At 36.9% G+C, this 12,370-nt stretch overlaps 1 protein-coding gene across 1 annotated transcript in view; it reads right to left on the bottom strand.

Moving 5' to 3' along the window:
- LOC136263621 (uncharacterized) overlaps positions 1-12,370 on the bottom strand; it is a gene marked incomplete in the record, with an annotated part of 463,802 nt that overhangs the window by 122,814 nt on the left and 328,618 nt on the right.

Below are 12,370 nucleotides of genomic sequence, written 5' to 3'. Positions count from 1 at the left end.
TATAGAACAGTCATCGCATGCAACAGAGAGAATGAAAACCATTAAGTGTTTACCAGGAGGCTAATATGTTATTGGCAGGGTGGTGCAAATGCAAGTTGCACAATATTATACTGAGCAGTTGATGTCCTTTGAATACCAATTGCTAAAACTCAAGATCTATCATATTATTTTATCAATAATTATTTGCATACAAAACTACAAAGATATTAGACAATAAAATGTCTATAGCTTCTAAGAGACCATAGATTTGCCTCCAGATCCCTTGCTCTAAAATGCCTACAAACTCTGGAGCACGTCCCATGCAATTTCAAGCTATTGCTAATTTTTGTATGTTGAAGTGACACTTTTCATTCACATTCTGTTGTATGAAGAATTTCTCTTGTCTAGAAAAAAACACACAAAATAAAAGCATAATGCATTTCTGAAAAGCATAAAAACAAACATAATAGGCAGGAAATTGTGGAAATGCCAAAAAGCATAATAGGCAAATTTTGGAGCATAATAGACTCAAGCCTACATAGAAGACAACAGTTATAAATGCACTTTACAGCTATAAACTGTACACTGTAAAGAAAGTGAGGCAAATAAGTTTGAATTTTTGTGCTCAGATTGAGATACTCTAATAGAGCAGTTACTACTCTAATAGACCAGTCACAGTTCTAAAGTCAACAATATATTTTGCGATAATATAAGCATTACTTTGATTTAGTACACTTTACCATCAAACAGGTTTTACCTCAGATAGGCTAACTAATCTTTACAAAGCATACACTTTCTCTAGCTAAAATTAATAGCTATCAAAAATGTTCCCAAATTCAAATCCAGGAGGTCTAATTTTAAATTTTTTCTCAGAATATATCCAACTAAAGTCTTAGAAAGTGTATGCCCTTATTCATCCAATTGCATATACCAAACAAAGTTATGCAAATGGATATAACTTGTGTACTAGAGTTCCATTCTTCTCCTCTTAGTTGAAATTAGTGTGCTAGGACACTATCAGCCCTGCTGTATTCAGCATTTCAAGAGTTTTGTTGTCTTCATTCAGCCTTCAGTCACCACCAAGTCTTATGTTCGACAGACTTTTGATGATGCAGCTAAGATGGGCATATCCTGCTCACAGAAAATCTTCTTGGATAAGAATTGCAGTGAGTGGACAGCGTAGTTTATTTATATTTAATAATGTAACAAATTTTCTAGTTTTGTACGTACTTTGTGTCTGGTTGTGGTCGCACAAGACTGAGGTCTCATCAATATTGTAATTGTATTTACATGTTTCCTCATTTTAATAATGTTGGTCTTTTTCCTATAACTTCTTCCCCCCCCAACAGCACTGTCTCCTAGATCTGCCTATGTGTGCGCTATACATCCAACTTAATTCTATATCGTGATATACATTATGTCATGAACCTTGATGATGATGGTTTTTCTATATCTTTCCTGGCAGTACTAGTATCGTTAAACTACTACACTGTAACTCATGTGAGTTTTAACCAGTAGAGTGGTGTACACCAATAGTAACAGTATCACTAGAAGATTAACACTTTATTACATAGATGGTAACTTAATGTTCAAGAAAGACACAAACTTGAAATTTTCTCCACTCATTACCCAATGTTGGTGCTCACTTCTAACCAAATTTTAAGTCAACAACTTGTACAATGTCAAGTTATGAAGTTCGTAAATTGGATGTGTGTGGAATACCCTGTTTCGTAAATCCAGTCACAAATTAAGTTTGAAGTGTTGTCTCTCTCTCTCTTTGAATGAAATAGTGTATACAGAAAAATTGTTAACAACTTGAACTAGTTACATTCCCTGTCAAAACTGTAGTAAACAGCTCCATCACTTGTGCCTAATTTTTTGCCCAGAGTAGCTTATTGAGTTCAATTCCTGGTCAAATCAAACCAGCACTTCTTTTGCTTACATTTATTTAATTTTCTGGACATTTTTAAAATTGCACATTTACAGATGTTATTTGGAGGCACTCTTTGGTTGTAGTACTGTGTGCAAGTGTTCAATGGAGACTGATCATAAAGCACCTCCATAATACTGTTTAAATCCAAACTTTATCCTTTGAGTCTATTAATAAACAGTAAGAAGTGTTTATAAAGCAGCTACAAAGAGAAATAAAGCCAAAGCTACTGTGGTATAACATTAATTATTTTAGAGGCGCTTAATATGGATGAAGTTGACATGAAGCTGTTCCAAGTGAAAGACAGATTAGATTACTGTTGTTTCTGTCCATTATTGCTATTAAATTGATGTCAAGTATTACAAATTACCTACTTTTAGTTTGGCTTCATCAAGTTTAATTTTTTTTATTTCACTGAGCCAAAAAGTGTTGATCGAGGCTCTGGCCTTACTGGTAGCATCTACTCTGACGCCCTTGGTGTAGACTGTGTTACATTGCACACTTATCATAGGTAGGGCACAGGACTAATTTGTTGGCATACTTTTAAATTATGTGTTCATGACAGTTCATCTCTCTGTAGCTAGTCCGTCCAGTGTGTTGTATAAAATTTGAGAACTTAGTGCCTGAATTAATTAGGTGTTTAAACTTCATTGCTGCATGCCTTTTGAGTATCTGCTTTTTTGACTAGTTTGCACCTTTTCCACACATTTTGCATACCATACCTGTAATCAAAATGTAGTCAAATACTGTAGCTTTACACATAGAAAAGTTTTTAAGTAATTATATTATGAAACTTCAAGGTTCTGTTATAAGTCAAATTTTTTATGTGAAAAAGGATAAATCTGCTCACATTAATTTATGTATTTAGCACTGAGCTGGCATGAAGAATTCAAAAATCGCAATATGAAGCAATGGCATGTAGTTGGTTTACAGTTTACTACTCATCAGTTCCTTAATGATATAATGAAGAGCATACCACGTTATAATAATACTGTATGTATGTCACTTGCACTGTATAATATGTTACAAGTACACGAAAAACTTTGGAATTTTCAACTAGAGTAGGGACCATAGCACATCAATAAAAAGTACTGAAACAAGTTGGAGTAGTCCACGATTGTAAAACAATAAGAAGTGTTATATCCCTACTGTGCTGAAGATACCATAACGGAAATGCACAGTAGGGATATAACACTTCTTATTGTTTTACAGTGATTTAATATCATGGACTACTCCAACTTGTTTCAGTACTTTTTATCAATGCGCTATGGTTGAAAATTCCTAATTTTTTCGTGTACTTGTTTGTTAACTTTTTTGTAAATAATTTTATTATGACTGGTGAACCCACGCATACCGCATCTGAAAAGGCACCGCGCACCCCAGCTATATCAATTATCGTGTGAAAAGTGAAGTATCCATTACGCTTCGTTGTCAGCTATGTTCAACCCCGTTACACAGCATTTCGAATCAAGAAATGTTCGAAAAGCACCTCTACAATCCACGCATACCACAAGAAAGAAATCGTGCCGTGCACCCCAATCATATTAATTATAGTCTGAAAAGTGAAATATCCATTACGCTTCTCTGTAGGCTATGTTCAACACGCTACACAGCAGTACGAATCAAGAACTGTTTGAAAAGCACCTCTGCATATCAAAATAGCCACGATGAAAAATACGGACGATTTCCATTTCGAAGGGAAGCCATCACATGCTCGCGTGAAATCGACACCTTTCCCTGTCAGCAAAGATGAATGGGACACAAAGGAGGACACTGGTAAGTCCGTGAAGAATGCATTGTACATACTGCGGTATGCCAAAAGGCACCTGTTGGGCTGAAGCGACGTCGAACAGTGAAAAAATCAAGCCCGTAGCCTTAGCCGTTATCGAGTTATGCTTGTTTGAAGGCATCAGTCAGTCAGTCAGTCAGTCAGTCAGTAGAAAATTCCGTTGAATAAAAAAAAATATTAAATTCCGTAGCAACTTGTTGAAAACGTTTCGGGTCGATCTGAAAGCTTGTTTGGGCTTAGTTTTACTTCACCAATACTGCCTCATCGTCGTAAGGGAAAATTGAGGCTGATTTTTGGGTGATATTATTTTGTGGGCCACACCTACTCCTTTGTGGTCCCTACTATACAGTTATTACTATCGTACTGTATGATACTCTTTTAGGTTCAAGTTACTGGGGAAGTCAAGTGTATTATGACCACACCATTAGCTACATCATGTCCTTTTGTGTATGAACAAATACCAGTAGCCAACTCTATAGTATCCTAGTAGAGTGAAAGGATGAGAAGAGCAGGGTCAATGAAATGGTTGAAGTGCATACAGAATGTATAAGGTGTGCCACGTCTAAGCTTAACCTGTGAGTAAAGCCTATACTGTACCTGAATGGTGCCAATATTGCTAGTACTATTGTGCATTACCGATAGAGCAAGACCTGTGTATAGCGCAGGTGTCACTATTCTGAGCACTTTGATCAGCCAGAAAAAAGTCACCTGTAGAGTTTACCTACAAATAGGTCACCCAGTGGAGAGTTCTGCTACAAACAAGTCACCATGTAGAGAGTTCAGCTATACACGCTAGTGATTCAGTAGACTCAATTCAGCTACAAAAAAGTCACCTGGTAGAGAATTCAGCTAGAAACAAGTTGCCTGTAGATAGTTCAAGCCACCCAGCAGGGAGTTCGGCTACAAACAGGCCACCCAGTAGAGAGTCCACATACAAACAAATCACCCTGTGGAGAGTTCAGCTAGAGAGTTCAACTACAAACAGATTACCTTATAGAGAGTTCAGCCACAAACAAATCACCCTGTAGGGAGTTCAGCTACAAGCAAATTGCCCCCTAGAGAGTTTAGCCAGCTGGCATACAAACAGATCACTCTGTGTAGAGTTCAGATACAAATAAGCCACCCTGTAGACTTGTAGAGAATTCAGCTAGAAATAAGCTACCAGTAGAGAGTTCAGCTATAAACTTTCACCCTGTGGAGAGTTCAGCTACAATCAAGTCATCCTGTAGAGAGTTCAGCTACAAGAAAATCATCCTGTAGAGAGTTCATCTACAAAAATATCTCCCAGTAGACTGAGTAGAGCATTCAGCTACAAACAAGTTACATTTAGAGAGTTCTGCTACAAACAAGCTAACTACCCAGTAGACAGTTCAGCTAATAGCAAGTCACCCCAGCTACAAACAAATCACTCTGTGGAGAGTCAGCTACAATCAAATTACCCTGTAGAACATTCACCTATAAGATAGTCACCTGGTAGAGAATTCAGCTACACAATGGGTTGCAATCAATGCAGCCCATGCAGTGCTTGATTGTATGTAGCATGCAATCTTAATTAAGATTATAATAAACTCTTCACAGTAAAGGAAACTCTTCAGTAGTCAGAATCTATCCAGAGTAGAGGGCTCTATTCTGTGATGTTAAAATTTTTAATGGAGATGCAAATACTCACACATGCAGATACAAGATATAATTCAATTTCAGGAAACCACCTATGCCTACAGCTGGCCTATGGCTGGCTGTCAGAGTGTTTGGTTGAATAAATCTTCATTCATGCATCCTTGGAGATTTAACAGAACAGTGCATGGAAATTGTCTGATTACTTCCTTCCAATATTATGTTGATAGGATATATAATTACTTCACTGATAGTTATTATATTACCCTATTACATAATTGTAACACAAACCACTGATACACTTGGTATAAGTTGAGTTGAGTTTAGCCTCATTTCATTCAACAACAAGCAAGCTTCTACTACTACAACTACTACTAATTCAATAGTAACAATACATTTAGTCAAATATGTCTCCACTACAATTCTTCATCATGTCAGTGATTACCATCATGGTACGAAGTGCTCCAGTAAAAAGAGATACTGATGAACAGCTACTACAAAAAGCAGCTATGAGAAAAGATGTTCAAAATAAAACGGTCACTTTGTTTTGTGCAGCACAGTCAGTAGACCACACTACTGTTGAATTGCTATACCGTACACCACAGAAAACTACTGTATTGCTAAAAATTAATCGGTTTACTTTACATGGATCAGATATAAACAAAGCAGTAATTAATGAAATATTTCATCATTTCTCTAGTGAATGTCAGAACTTCACCTTAGCCATGTCATTAAAACATCAATTACAGGATTATTTGTTCAATCAAAGCAATCAAGATCTAAATGATGAGGACACAGAAGGACTATCCCATCAGATCAAACAGTTGTCCTCATTACTAGTTGCCCTACAAACAATGGCTAACATTTTGGACCAACTCCAATTCTACAAGCACACTAGCAATTGTCCAAGATTATCATCAACTGAATACAAGATGATGTATCAAGTACAATACTCTACTACTTCACTGCTGCACTCAATAAGAAAACTGGGAAAAAACTGGTCCCATAGGAATTACTATGAAAAAAAACCAGATTCACGCAATTGTGAACTACTAAACTTATTTACTGCACACTAAGACAGATTATATGTCAACACAGTTAAATATTTTACCATTGCTTTTTAACTTATTATAAATAGCTAAACTTGATTTTTGTATTGTACTTATATATATATATTTTTGTTATAGCATTAAAATTAACCAATATCTTTCTAACATTAACTAGTATACTAAAAATTAAATGAAGTAGCAATTCAGCAATAAAAAATAGTGAAACAAGAGATGAATAATGGTATTACAGCATAACTCGTTGGGAAAATCCCTACATTAGCATGTTATAACAATCTAATCAAAAACAGCCTAGCTGTAAAAAAAGGAGTGCGGTCCTTGAAAAGGCTATGGTGAAAAAAGATGTGAAATCCAAGGTGGCAGCCAAGAAATGTCTGTGATGGTAGGTTAATGGTAAAAATTTTAATAACGATAATTCAGGTGAATTTTGTGCCACTTGGATTTCACATCTTTTTTCACCATAGCCTTTTCAAGGGCCGCACTCCTTTTTTTACAGCTTGGCTGTTTTTGATTAGATAGTAACATCTGGTTCACATTTAGAGGCAATAATTTAACTTCAACCTATTTTGTTGTACTACATCTTTGGATCTATGCTTGTTGTGTTAATGCATACATTTGTATGAAGATACATGTGTATTGATTCTAGTGTAGTTCTATATGTGTACAAAAAGGCATGTACATTAATTAGGGAATCGCCTGTGATCTAGACAGTGACATGTTACCATGTATGTTACAAGCACTCTATATTGGACAATTGTGAGATGCATACATTGAAACAAGAGTTCATAATATTAAGAAATTATTATAAACTCTTGTTTGAAAAACTAAAGTACAGTAGGCTTATATATACCAATTATGGCAGTGTAAGTTTGAGTAAAATGAGGCATCAAGTAGTAACATTATTAATAAGAGATTTCAAGGTTCTTAACTAAAATGCACAATACATGCACAAAATAATCAGCAAAACATGCACACATTACAAGTGCACTTTTCAAATTAAAAATCTGTAATGCCACTCTTGTCTCAATGTTCACACTTTGCAGAAACACTTTTAAATTGCAATTTATTTTCCTAAATGTATTTGTAAATACAGGTAGATTATAAATACATTTAGGAAAATAAACCAGCAGCCTAATCAACTAATAGACTAGCAGCATAATTAATCAATTGATACTCAATGCTAGAGTGTGTTAGTAATATGATGTATAACTTAAACAGGATGAGCAACAGTATGCAGAATAACCACTCTGTTTTATCAATTTGTTTCATCAGCTGTGGTACAATTAAGGTGTATGTTCTATTAAAGTACAGCTGTATTTGAACAGAGCCTCATATATCCCAACAAACTGGTCATTTAGCCTAGCCCATACTGCAGTAATTGTGTGGGACCTCCATTATAGGAATATTTGTGGGCCAGTTTAATCACACCAGTGTTCAGATAAACTATAACAATAAAGGCTTACATTTTATGAATTAATGAAGAAGTGTGGTTGATTTTTGTAATAACTCATTCCTTGTATCATCTGCAATATGGTTAGGCCTGAGCCTATTATGCTGGAATAATTTGAAGAATAATCGGTAGTTAGTTTTGCTAGAATAATTCTAGAACTATTATAATTGGAAGCTGTTGGACATATTGAATAATTGGCCAACTTGGTTGGAGATATCCTTGAAAGGGTAAAAATTCTCAGTGATGAAGGTAAAGATTGTGATTCACATAAAACTCAGTATATGCATGTATGTTTACAGCTACGTAGCTGTTTTTAAGTGATGCGCTTCTTCAATGACAGTTGAAACATCCTAAAAATTTTATGTTTAGTTGATATCACATACTGTATATGAATAAATACACATAAACAGCAAGAATTACGTAAGAATAATAGGTTTCATGTTTGGGAATAATGGGTAATAATTTTAAGAAATTCTGGAAAGAATAATAGGCAAAATTGAAAGCATGATCCTATGGTTTGAATCACATGAACTGCATATGACCTGAATTTCCAACAAATCAGCTAATGCATGTTTGTATTATTTCACAAATGTTGCTGGTTAAAATACTGTGATTGTTCTCTTTGTAGATGTGTGGTTATGGGCACAGTTCAGTTTACCATGGTGACAATGAGTACTGTTCACTGTCTTACATGAAGGTTGGTCTGAAGATATTCAGTCACATCTTGAACAGGTTCAACCAATAGGAAACGGTCTGTTGTGTGAAACAGATTTTTGTGTTTGTACAAAATTATTATTATTTTATTTACAGAAGTAAAAGTTGTTATATCAAGACACACGATAGTGTGTCGTGCGGCCCAAGAAGCCGGCGCGCCACACCGTGAGTATATTGACAGGAAGAAAGAAAACGTCATTTTCACACTTTTGTATCTCGGTGACAGCTGATCCGATTGAAACTAAATTTGCTGAAGAGTTGCCCGCCAGCTAGGGGAGTCTACATTCCAAATTTGAAGGAAATCACTGTAGCCATTTCCGAGATATGAGCAGCCAAAGTTTCGTATTTTTTCTTCGTTTTTTTTTCTTCTTCTTCTTCGTCTTTTCGCACACTTGCAAAAATTGCTATAAAACGTAAACGCGTACTCTGATCGCCTTGAAATTTGGCACACAGAAGGGAAGTCCAAAGGCGCATCCTAGCATCAAATTTGGTGCAAATCCGATGAATGGTTCAGGCGTTATGACCGATTATTCGCGTAAAACAAGATCGATTTGTTGTCACGCCTACAGGGTAAACCGCTTCATGGAATGAGCTGAAAATTGCTATGTAGATGGAGTAACCATCGTAGGAGTGCCTTTTGGTGGTTTGAAAGGAATCGAGATTAAGACCACGGAGATATGACACAGAACCCAACCTGTGTCACAATTACGCGATCGATTTTTAGTAATAAAAAAGTATTAGTTTTTACGCCTACTAGGCAAACCGCTAAGAGCAATGAGCTGAAAATCGGTGTATAGCTGGAATAATCTTCATAGAAAGTCCTTGCAGTAGTATAGAAAAATTGGATTACAAACCACTGAGTTATGATTCGAAAGCCAACTCTGTGTAGCAAATGCGAGATCGAGATACTCTAATAGAACAGTCACCCTAATAGAGCATTCAGCTAAATTATTTACTCCATTATAGAATTCTATTACATTACAAGTTATTCTGTAGGGAGTTCAGCTGCAAACAGTTAATCTTATAGACAGTTCAGCAAGAAGCAAGTCACCCTGTGGAGAATTAAGCTACAATTATATCACTGTAGAGATTCAGAACATTGCAAGTCACACTGAAGAGAGTTCAGCTATAAACAAGTCATGCACCCTGTAGAGAGTTCACCAACAATTAAATTACTCTCTAGAGAATTCAGCTACACACAAATCACTGTGCAGAGAGTTCAGCTTCAAACAAATTATCCTGTAGAGAGATCAGCTACAAACAAAACACTTTGCAGAGAGTTCAGGTACAAACAAATCAATCTTTAGAGTGATCAGCAACAAACAAATCAACTTGTAGAGAGATCAGCTAGAAACAAATCAACCTGCAGAGAGATCAGCTACAAACAAATCAGCTTGTAGAGAGATCAGTTACACACAAATCAACCTGTAGAGAGATAAGCTAGAAACAAATCACCCTGTAGAGAGTTCAGCTAAAACAAATCAACCTGCAGAGAGATCAGCTACAAACATATCACCTTATAGACAGTTCAGCTACAAACAAATTACCCTGTAGAGAGATCGACTACAAACAAATCAACTTACAGAGAGATCAGCTACACACAAATCAACTTGTAGAGAGATCAGCTAGAAACAAATCACCCTGTAGAGAGTTCAGCTAAAACAAATTACCCTGTAGCGAGATCGACTACAAACAAATCAACTTGCAGAGAGATCAGCTACACACTAATCAACTTGTAGAGAGATCAGCTAGAAACAAATCACCCTGTAGAGAGTTCAGCTACAAACAAATCAATGTGCAGAGAGATCAACTACAAACAAATCACCCTGTAGAGAGATCATCTAGGAACTAGACACAATGTAAGGAGTTCAGCTACAAGCAATACACCCTGTTGAGATTTCAGCTACAAACCAATCAACCTGTAGAGCGATCAGCTAGAAACAAATCACCCTGAAGAGAGGTCAGCTACAAAAAATCACCCTGTAGAGAGATCAGCTACAAACAAATCACCCTGTAGAGACTTCAGCTACAAACAAATCAACCTGCAGAGAGATCAGCTACAAACAAATCACCCTGTAGAGAGTTCAGCTAAAACAAATCAACCTGCAGAGAGATCAGCTAAAAACAAATCACCTTATAGACAGTTCAGCTACAAACAGATTACCCTGTAGAGAGATCGACTACAAACAAATCAACTTGCAGAGAGATCAGCTACATAAAATCACCCTGTAGAGAGATCAGCTAGAAAAAAATCACCCTGTAGAGACTTCAGCTACAAATAAATCAACCTGCAGAGAGATCAGCTACAAACAAATCACCCTGTAGAGAGATCAGCTAGAGACTAGACACAATGTAAGGAGTTCAGCTACAAGCAAATCACCCTTTAGAGAGTTCAGCTACAAACAAATCAACCTGCAGAGAGATCAAATCACCTTATAGAGAGTTCAGCTACAAACAAATTGTCCTGTAGAGAGATCAGTTACAAACAAATCAACCTGCAGAGAGATTAGCTACACACCGTTCAGCTACAAAGAAACCATCATGTAGAGAGTTCAGCTACATAGACATCACCACCTAAAGAGTTCAGCTGCAAACAAATCACCCTGTAGAGGGATCAGCTAAAAGAAGTCACCTTGTAGAGAGTTCAGCTACAAAGAAATCACCTGTAGAGAGTTCAGCTAGAAGAAGTCACCTTGTAGAGAGTTCAGCTACAAAGAAACCATCATGTAGAGAGTTCAGCTACAAAGAAACCACCATGGATGTAGAGAGTTTAGTTGCAAACAAATCACCTGTAGAGAGTTCAGCTAGAAGAAGTCACTTTGTAGAGAGTTCAGCTACAAAGAAACCATCATGTAGAGAGTTCAGCTACAAAGAAAGCACCATGTAGAGAGTTTAGCTGCAAACAAATCACCTGTAGAGAGTTCAGCTAGAAACAAATCACCCTGTAGAGAGATCAGCTAGAAGAGGTCACCCTGTAGAGAGTTCAGCTGCAAAGAAACCATCACGTGGAGAGTTCAGCTACAAAGAAATCACCCTGTAGAGAGTTCAGCTAGAAGAAGTCACCTTGTAGAGAGTTCAGCTACAAAGAAACCATCATGTAGAGAGTTCAGCTACAAAGAAACCACCATGGATGTAGAGAGTTTAGTTGCAAACAAATCACCTGTAGAGAGTTCAGCTAGAAGAAGTCACTTTGTAGAGAGTTCAGCTACAAAGAAACCATCATGTAGAGAGTTCAGCTACAAAGAAAGCACCATGTAGAGAGTTTAGCTGCAAACAAATCACCTGTAGAGAGTTCAGCTAGAAACAAATCACCCTGTAGAGAGATCAGCTAGAAGAGGTCACCCTGTAGAGAGTTCAGCTGCAAAGAAACCATCACGTGGAGAGTTCAGCTACAAAGAAATCACCCTGTAGAGAGTTCAGCTAGAAGAAGTCACCTTGTAGAGAGTTCAGCTACAAAGAAACCATCATGTAGAGAGTTCAGCTACAAAGAAACCACCATGGATGTAGAGAGTTTAGTTGCAAACAAATCACCTGTAGAGAGTTCAGCTAGAAGAAGTCACTTTGTAGAGAGTTCAGCTACAAAGAAACCATCATGTAGAGAGTTCAGCTACAAAGAAAGCACCATGTAGAGAGTTTAGCTGCAAACAAATCACCTGTAGAGAGTTCAGCTAGAAACAAATCACCCTGTAGAGAGATCAGCTAGAAGAGGTCACCCTGTAGAGAGTTCAGCTGCAAAGAAACCATCACGTGGAGAGTTCAGCTACAAAGAAATCACCCTGTAGAGAGTTCAGCTAGAAGAAGTCACCTTGTAGAGAGTTCAGCTACAA

This window comes from Dysidea avara, chromosome 1 (assembly GCF_963678975.1).
Source record: "Dysidea avara chromosome 1, odDysAvar1.4, whole genome shotgun sequence".
NCBI classification, from domain to species: Eukaryota; Metazoa; Porifera; class Demospongiae; order Dictyoceratida; family Dysideidae; genus Dysidea; species Dysidea avara.
Note: the sequence above shows the minus strand (reverse complement) of the source record. Positions and strands in the feature narration are given on the sequence as shown.